This window comes from Gavialis gangeticus, unplaced genomic scaffold (assembly GCF_001723915.1).
Source record: "Gavialis gangeticus isolate Ggan-Ray unplaced genomic scaffold, GavGan_comp1, whole genome shotgun sequence".
In the NCBI taxonomy this organism is placed as follows: domain Eukaryota; kingdom Metazoa; phylum Chordata; order Crocodylia; family Gavialidae; genus Gavialis; species Gavialis gangeticus.
The window spans coordinates 254,558,123-254,567,170 of NW_017729032.1; the positions used below are offsets into that span (position 1 = coordinate 254,558,123).

The 9,048-nt window shown below is 40.7% G+C and overlaps 1 long non-coding RNA gene across 1 annotated transcript in view; it reads right to left on the reverse strand.

Annotated features, from left to right (window-relative positions):
* Window positions 1-304: 304 nt before the first annotated feature.
* Window positions 305-9,048, reverse strand: part of LOC109302477 — a 12,869-nt gene continuing 4,125 nt past the window's right edge. Inside the window, exon 3 of the long non-coding RNA XR_002098802.1 lies at window positions 305-317. This is a non-coding gene — a long non-coding RNA (uncharacterized LOC109302477). The remainder of the gene's footprint in view (window positions 318-9,048) is intronic.

Genomic DNA, 9,048 nt, shown 5'->3' on the forward strand with positions numbered 1-9,048 from the left:
CTGATGAACCCGTGCTGGTTGCCCCTGAGCATGCAGTTCCCTGCTGGCCCCTCCTGGATGTGTGCCAGAATAATTTTCTCGAACAGCTTGCCCAGGATCGAGGTAAGGCTGACTGGCCTGTAGTTCCCTGGGTCCTCTTTCCTCCCCTTTTTGAAGATGGGAACCACGTTGGCCCTCTTCCAGTCCTCCGGCACCTCTCCAGAGCACCACGAGTATTCATAAAGCTGCGCCAGGGGACTTGCAATGACCCCAGCTAGTTCCTTTAGGACTCTAGGGTGAAGATCATCCGGGCCGGCTGACTTAAAAATGTCCAGCCCCTCCGGAAGCTCCCTAACTAAATCTTCACTCACCCTAGGCCCAGGTGAGCCTCCCCCCGGGGCCCAAAGGCCATTAGTTCACTGCCATTTTTAAGCATGATACACAAGACATGGGGTGCTGTAATTAGAGCAGCTCTCAGAGCCATTGTAATTAAAACACTGCCCCACCCACCCCCAGAGCATGTGTAACAGTGATTAATTACTATAGCTACAGTAAAAAGGTCTGAACATGGCCAGTCCAAATGGGGACAATTTTCCTATCAAGGAAAAATACCAAGATCTTTAGTATGGTGTTTCCTATTGAAATAGAAAAAGAAAAAAATCAAGAGAGGCTTGCATATTTAACAAGAAACACCTCCCTCCTCAGACTCCACCTATTTTATGTAGCATCCATTATTTAAAATAGGTCTCTTACTTTGGACTGAAACATTACCTGGAGGTACTCCTTTTAGCAATTTTCCCCTTTTCTCTCAAAGAAATTCTCTGCAAGTCTTTGAGGTAATAGACGGAATTACTTATATCCCTCTCAAAACTACACCTATCTCATATAACTTAAGGGCATGCAGCTGGAGATATTTTCTGAACTTAACCCTTTCTCTTCCAACCAGAGTCCAGGGCCTATATCTGCCTATTAAAATGGTAGAATGGATATGGTAGTTTGGGAGTTGTAGCTTACGTTGTAGCTGTGGTAGCTCAGGAAATAGGCAAGAGGCAAGGTGATATCGAGGTGATATCTTTTATTGAACCTACTGCATATGTCAATTTATGGTGCAGCCTAGGTCCATTTTTTTTCGAATACTCTTAGCAGGAGTTAGTAATGCTGTCCAAATATAAAAGCTAGTCATGAGATTTATTGCTAATAAATGTAGTCCCATTTTGCTCTTCACAGACAGTTCATAAACAAGTCCTAATTTCACACTTTTTATTAGGTTTCCATTAATAAATGACTATCAGATGTTTTAATAAATTAATAATCAACTGCTGGAGTCCTACCAGTTAGGAGGTGGCTTATATCCACACATCCTAGCCATGTCTGTAATATCTGTTATTAACCCCCTATAAACAAAGCATCAATATATGGCATGACCCTATTTCTAGAAGCATATTTCTAAGGATTTTATACATTGTTTGTATGATAAGAATTGTTCACTTTTTCTTGTTTGGTGTCCAATTAGTCATTTGCTATATGAGATCATTTTTGTTCCTTGTACAAAACTGCGAAACTTTTTTGACCAAATGATGGTTATCAAGCATTTCAGATAAACATTTTAAATAAACAATTGAACCTGCAATTGAACAATTGAATAAACAATCTGATAAGCATTTCAGATAAACAATTGAAAAGACTATTGTTCTAAAATTCTGGAAGCTTTCAGTACCTTCAAGCATTGTCCTGAATAAACTAACGGACACTGAATCAGCTCACACAATGAATAATGCGACCCCATAAATAAGAGCAGAACTATGCTTGTCATTTTGCAAACTTAATTGTTAATCACTTTTTGTGTTTCACCAGTTCCACTCAAAAGAGATTTCACTGACACTACAGAAGGAAAAGAAAATCAGTGTGACTGAGAATAGCAATAGTTCACAGGCACCTGGTAATTTATGTGTGATGCTTCCCTTGCTGAGTACAGTATTTATATTATCTTTCCAATTATTTTGTCTGGCCTCTTAAATTTTATAGGGAGTGCGTGACTAGAGATTATTGTGATAGGCAAAGTGAATAAATTGGAAAATAAATAAAGAAGGGGATGTGTGATGAAGATAGGCTATCCATTATTTAGAAAGATTTCAGAGTCAGAGAGAAGACAGAAACTTGGAGAGAAGTCAAGTTGAAAAACATAGGGATTAATAGAGGCTAGGTCACAGAGAGAAAATAATGACAAGACAAGAATTATAGTCCCAAAAGAATGTTCTGTAAAAAAGAAGCCACTCCAGACATATGGCCAAGGGAGGTTTATGAACCTCCTTGCCACACAGAAAAAATGCCAAGGAGGGGACGTGCTTCTGAAGCCGATAGACACTCATGGAGAACAGAAATGCAATGTCCGAAGCCTAAGACTTGTCTTCTCTGTAGACCAAAGGGACAAAAAAAGCACTGCAATCTGTTCAAACATGCAAACAGATAGAAGGAGAAAGTAGAATACCATCAAATATAAGCATGTTTTTGTAAAATGGAGCCTCATTCCAAAGCAAAGACACCAGGTGCTACCATAGCACAAATAAATGATACACACATGGAGGCACTTGCAAAGAAGCCATTTCACTCATGTAATGGCCTGGATCAAGCAACATGCCAAAGTAATGTGTATGAAGAGAAGGGAGTTAGAGGAAAAGAGAAACAAATGAAATCTCTAGTTAGATAGGTATTGATTACAAAGATTCTTTTTCTTTTCCTAGCCATACTTGAGCAGACCATGGCTGAGTGTCCAGTACACATAAACTAGGTTTGGCTAAACCCAGTGACTAAATGTAAATTTATTATACTGTGCCTATTAAAATGGAAGATCATTGTGTATGTGAAGGAACAGGGGTTAGGAGTCTAGTCTTGCTGCTCCAATATCTGAAGCTACCATTTCTTGTACTAATGAACCACACATGCCCCTCCACTCCCCCGCTAAGGGGGCAAAGCTTATCGTCTGAGACCATCAAAGTTTACTGATATTAAAAAAAACCCATTATTTAAATATCAGTCCCTATTGAATCTATGTATATCAATACAATGCAACCACTTTACACATCATACTTAGGAAGCTGGGGGCTAGACCTCTGGTTCTTCAGATCTATACCACCTCAGCTAATCAATTCCTTTTATAAATGCCAAAAATATGCTTCTTTAACTGTTTCTGGGCCAGAGACTTGAGGACAGCGTACATTATTCACCGAGTCACTGGTGTGCACCAGGAGGTCAGATCTAATTCACTACCCAAAACTAGGGTCTCTTAAAATGTCATTGTTGTTTTATTCTTCCCTTCACAATCCCATTTTCATAGATCTTCCACCTACAAGTTGTATTGGTTATCATTAACAAACTTCATCAGACTCAGATGCAAGCCTGCAAGTATGCTGACACATTTGGAGTTAACACTACCTTTGTTTTCTCAGTATTGTTCTTCCACATTGTGTAGTATCTTGGAAATAAGACATTGGAATTACAGTAACCTAGAAAGCTCCTGCCAAAGTGATGTCTCTGGTGTAAAATGCACAACATGTAAGGAGTACCATTCTGTGAGGTTTATACCTTTCTTTTGTGGAAAAGATCATACAATGTTAATATTCTAGCCCAATGAGCTACAGATTCTGGCATTGTACTGGTTTATTAGATTTCTGCTTTAATGCAGATAATGTACATTGATGCTCATACTTTCAGTACCATTAGGTACATTACCAGTCAATGAATGTCAGATGTTAAGGTCAAAGTTCATATTATGTCTGAATACTGAGTGGTATTTATTCTCTGAAGAAAATATAATCATCTGCATGATCTTATGTGCTGTGTATCCATCACGTTAACACTCTTTTAGCATCCTTATCTCAGCTGCCAGGAAATTGTGTTTATGATGTTCTTTCATTATCCCAGTGCAACTATGGTGAAAGGTGAAGAAGTCCTTGATGAGACTGAACACACACTGGAGAATGTGTTAAACTGCTTTGCAGCATGCTATACAATTTGCTAAGTAATCTCACATGTCACAGAGCAACTATATATTAAAAGCTGTTTGGAAAAATCTTAACAGGTACATTTTCACAGCTTCACTTGACCTTTTAGTTAGTGGTGGGCCATAAAGTGCATATAGCTATGTCACTGTATAGCCAATTTATTTACTCTGATACTCTGGTCCTTCAGTACCAGGTGGGCTTTGCTTCCCTTATCTTTTCTAAGGATGGAGCCTTTAAAGGCTAGCTCATGAGTTGTAGAACAGAGAGCTACATGAGCAGGAGCTGCACCTGCAAAGAAAGCAACACTTGAACAATTTTATAAAATGTGAATGCATGATTAGAAAATGCATAAGCAGCTACCAGCATCAGCAAAGGCAAGAGCAGCCTCTTTGACATGGAGAATTCTTAGCCACCTTGAAAGGAGGGGTACAGTGAGACAGTGAAGAGGCCCCATAATGCCCCTCATACTGATTAGTGGAATGGGTCTTCTGATATGAAGAAAGAAGTCACTAACAGATGAGGGTGTCAGCATGCAGAATCAGTGAGTGCAGTGTGCTACGATGATTCGTTTGTGTTCTTGCCCATTCTACAAAGAAACAATTTGCTTCTCACCATCTGTTAGGAATGTGCTTTACTATGGGGAAATGTAAATGTAGAGCATACTTCTCATTAGCATGCTACAATCTCCTTTTTGCACCAGATATTTCCACTCACTTGTGCCTGTATATACACTAACCATTAAAACCACTTCCTTAGCCTGCAGTGTAACTAACCCCATAGTCATCCATGGTATAGCTTTATACCAGTCTCTGCTTGAACATCTATGTTCCCAATAAAGCCTGTCCATTGGCATTCATTTCTTTTGCATCTCAAAACATTGGTGAGAGGGTAAGGTATTTATCCTCTCAACTTCCTGTAAGTCAAGGAAGTACTGTGATGACCATTTTATATAAAAAGTACTGAGTCACAGGCAAACTAAGTGTCTTCTTGCTTGGAAAACAGCCTAAAGAAAGTGGTATCAGGGCAAGGAATTGAACCCAAGTGCCATGCTAGAGCCCAGACCACTGCCCTATCTTCCCTTCTGCATTTCATACTGAGCTTTCATGCTCATTATAACATTTATAAGAAACCCTTGAATGCTTCATGGGTTCAGGTAAAATTAAAATCATTAGTTTTCTGATCTGAAATAAACTGATGAAAAAATTGTTTTCTGTATAGTTATACAGACTACAATTTTCAAAAACCTTATTGAAAGATCTATAGAAACAAATTGAAGGATTCATTATCAGAAACATCTTACCAGTATAAGTGATAAGAAATCGATCTATTCCCATAACAGAATAGAAGTTTGGCACATAAAACTTGTTTATATCTGTAACAGAACAGAAGTTCAGTATACATAGACTGGTTTAAACATGGCAGAATCTGGTCTAAGTTTTGCTCCCAACACTCCTCCCCCTCCCCAACCAAAGGGCGAATGTGTGTTCTGTTCACTACTGATCTAAACTATGCCACTTACAGAAAACTGTGTAAATTAGATCATCTCTGCCTCAGGCCTTTTGAATGTCTGTACCTAGCCATATCATTAAGGAAAGGTGAGTGTTCTCTCATCCACATGCACAAATGGTATTTCTTACTGTGATTGAAAAAACAGCTTTGATTGTTCCTGTAAAATTGTGCGGGCAATTTATATTTAGTATACCCATAAATCAGGTAGTTATCACTCTAAACTATTAATAGCTGCAGGTAAAATCAATTATAGAGGCTGAGTTTTTAAAACAGTAACCATTTGAGTGGATTTTTTGATTAAATCCCAAGGCATAAGATCTCACAAATGATACACTGGGGTTTTTTTAGACTGAAATTCCTAGAAAACATGAGAATAAATATGAATTATTTCCAGTCCCAAAAGTCCTTACACAGACCCCTAAAATCAAGAGGTTTTGAAAAACAATGTTGGAATGCCTTTATAATGAAAATCATCTTCTGATGCTAGAAACTTGAGATGTAATGTTTTCAAGCCACTCTCCATAGCCATAGAAGCCAAGAACTGGCCTTTTCATAGTGTATTATTAGGAAATTCTCATCTAATTATGTAATTCCAGAACTTAAAGCAGATAGCAAATAGTGAGAGACTTACACAAGTTTGTGACATGGACTACAACAGCTTTATGGTAAAATGAGTGTAACAGGGTGACACTGTAACCTAGAGTAACCCCACGGGGTCAAGAATGGGGCAAGCGCAGGAATATGCTGGTGGTATGGCTGAGGAAAAGCCAACACCAGAGATTAATTACTTTAATTTTCACAGGCAAATGCCCAACTGTTGTGGGCAAACCTGCAGTGGGATATAAAAGGAAGCCTCTCAGAGCAAGGAGCTGCCCCCCAGGGGCACAGAGAGAAGAGAGGCTGTGTGGAGCATTGGGCAGCACGACCCAGGATGGGCCACAACTGCACAGAAGAAGCCCAGCCGGGTGAGGGGACATAGACGGGTGAGCGAGACACAGCCGGACCCCCCTCCCACCCACCACCCATTACTTCTTGACACCAAAAAAAGTGAGAAAGAAACCTTACTTACCAGGGAGAAGATGTTCACCGGGACATTGACAGGACAGTGGGAACAGGAACCCTGGAGGAGTAATGAGGAGGGTTCAGAAGCTGGCTCCGGGATGCTTGAAAAGCAGCAGTGTGCCACTTGAAAAGACAGGCACATATTTCTGCATATGTATCTGAGGGAATTTGTTCAATGAAGGGAAACTTTGTTAAATAAAGGGAACCAGCTAAAATCTAACTGCACTTTATTGGGTATTTTGTTGGGGAGGTATTCATTCTATTCTTCTCCCATCATAAGTCGTGGCAGGAGAGTCTTCCCCAGATGAATTTGAGGGAAACATCCCCTACCCTCCTACAATGAGCCTTTTGTTGCCTTTTGAAAGAAGGGACACATCCATATTTATCAGAACACTGAAGATACCTTCTCTTATGTACTGTTAAACATGGGTTCTTCAGTTGCCTTCTTTCTGGGAGACAGGGAAATAACTTTTTTGGACTCTGTCAACTCTATTAATTAAATCACATTGAACAATGCTAGATAGTTCCCTCCCTCAGACATTAAATGTACTTTCAAAAAATATTCACAATCCCTGTCTGTCAAGGAAGCAAGCATCTGGGACAAGGAAATTTCCATCTCATCTCCTTTCTGGCTGTGCAATGGGTTATAATTGTATAACAGACACGTCTGAGTTATAACTCTCTACTTCTGTCTTCAAAATTATTCATTTTTAATGATTAACCAATTGAAAGGCACATACTTTGCAACACACTGGGGTAAGAAAGCCTGCAGTGTTACAGGCATTTATTTTGGAGTCTGAAGAGTAAACAGAATCACTATCATTAGGATTTAAGGTGCATGTGAGACTAGGCTGAGGCAGTAGAGTTCAATTCCAGTTGCTGTATTACAGGAAAGGAAGGACACTACCAAGATTGAAAAGGTCAACCAAAATGATAGTAACTAATTCAAAAGCAAGATGTCAGAGACTGAAGTTATAAGGAAGGGATTAGCCTATAAGGGATTCAGGCAGAATATTTTTTTTAATACACCAAGGGTAGCTGAAATGCAGCATGGAATAAATTGACAAGGTCAGCACTGATGCCTAGAAAATGATATTTAGAGGTTTGCTTTTGGGAATTGGTTTGTAGGTAAAGTAGATGTGCATTAGAGCAATGGTCTATGGGAACAGCAAGAGTTAACTGGTTTCTAAATGCCTGTTTGTGACAAAATTTCCTTCAAACCCTCTGTGTCTGAAGCCAGCAGACATATGGGCTGAGAAACTGAAGCCATGTACTTCATAAAATGAGATAAGGTGGCATTAGGTCACAGTGCCCAACTGCAGAGCCCTTGGGACTTCTGTTTTTGGTAAATGAGCAAATTATGATGTATGCATGTGATGGGCTTTTTGGAACAAAGGAATATTCTGACAGGACAGAACGTGGACAGTATGATGATTACAGGGAAACCAATCAATGATGCCCAGGATTGAAGAGTCATCAGAGGGGAGAAAGAATACAAAAGGAGAGATTTGAGAGCAGCAAAAGGTCCCTGAGTGGGGAACCTGAGGCCACCATGAACAGAAAGCATACCATCAGCTGGTCTCACCCACCCCACTGCGTGGTGGTGGGCATTGGCCCTCAAACTCCAGGCTGCTGGCATCTGACATTCAAGAAAGAACCTCAGGGTGATATTTGCGTACTGGGCAGACGTACCTTCCTTCTGTGACAGCTCTAGGACTGATAGGTATAGAATTGGGGTGGGTTATGTTGTTTGCCTTGCCTACACTATTCTTATGCGCTGTCTCTGTGCATCAATACAATTTGCCTATTATTGAATAGAGATGGCATGGATGATCTGAGGTTTTGGATCCGCCTGGAACAAGGTACCTGAGTCATAAATCCAGTGCCACTAAGCATTTAGCACCAAGTGATAGAGGAAAGTGCTAGATAGCATTTTCTAAAGAACAAAGACTCAAAATAAAAGTAAGAAGCATGTAGTAAGTACCCTTTCTCCTATGAGAAGTACCAGAGGAGGGCAACCACAGTATAGAAGCATGATGTCCATGCAATGGTGCACTGGGATGTTGTGCTTAAGCCAGATAAAGGCAGAATGCTTCAAGGAGGAAAAATGTAAGGAGAAAACCATACCCATATGTCTGTGACTAGTAGGCCCGTGCGAAGCACCTAGTATTTGCTTCGGATTCAGCCAATTTGGGGGACAGTGATTCGATTCGGTGATTCGATTTGGCTACTGCTGAATCTCTGAATCTCCGAATCAGCCAGGCCCATCCCCCGCCCACTCTCCCAGCCTGGCAATGACTGCCCCGCCCGCTCTAGCTCCCAGCACTTGTTAAGAAAAAGCCCCGAATCACCAGGTGCTGCCGGGCAGGGGGGACCCTGCCTTCCCCCCACTGCATGGGTGGCTCTCCACAAGCCTCCCTGACCTCCCTATTGCTCCCCCAGCCCCCCCCCATGGGTGCCTCACCCAGACCAGCTCTGGCCCTTTAAGAAAAAAAAA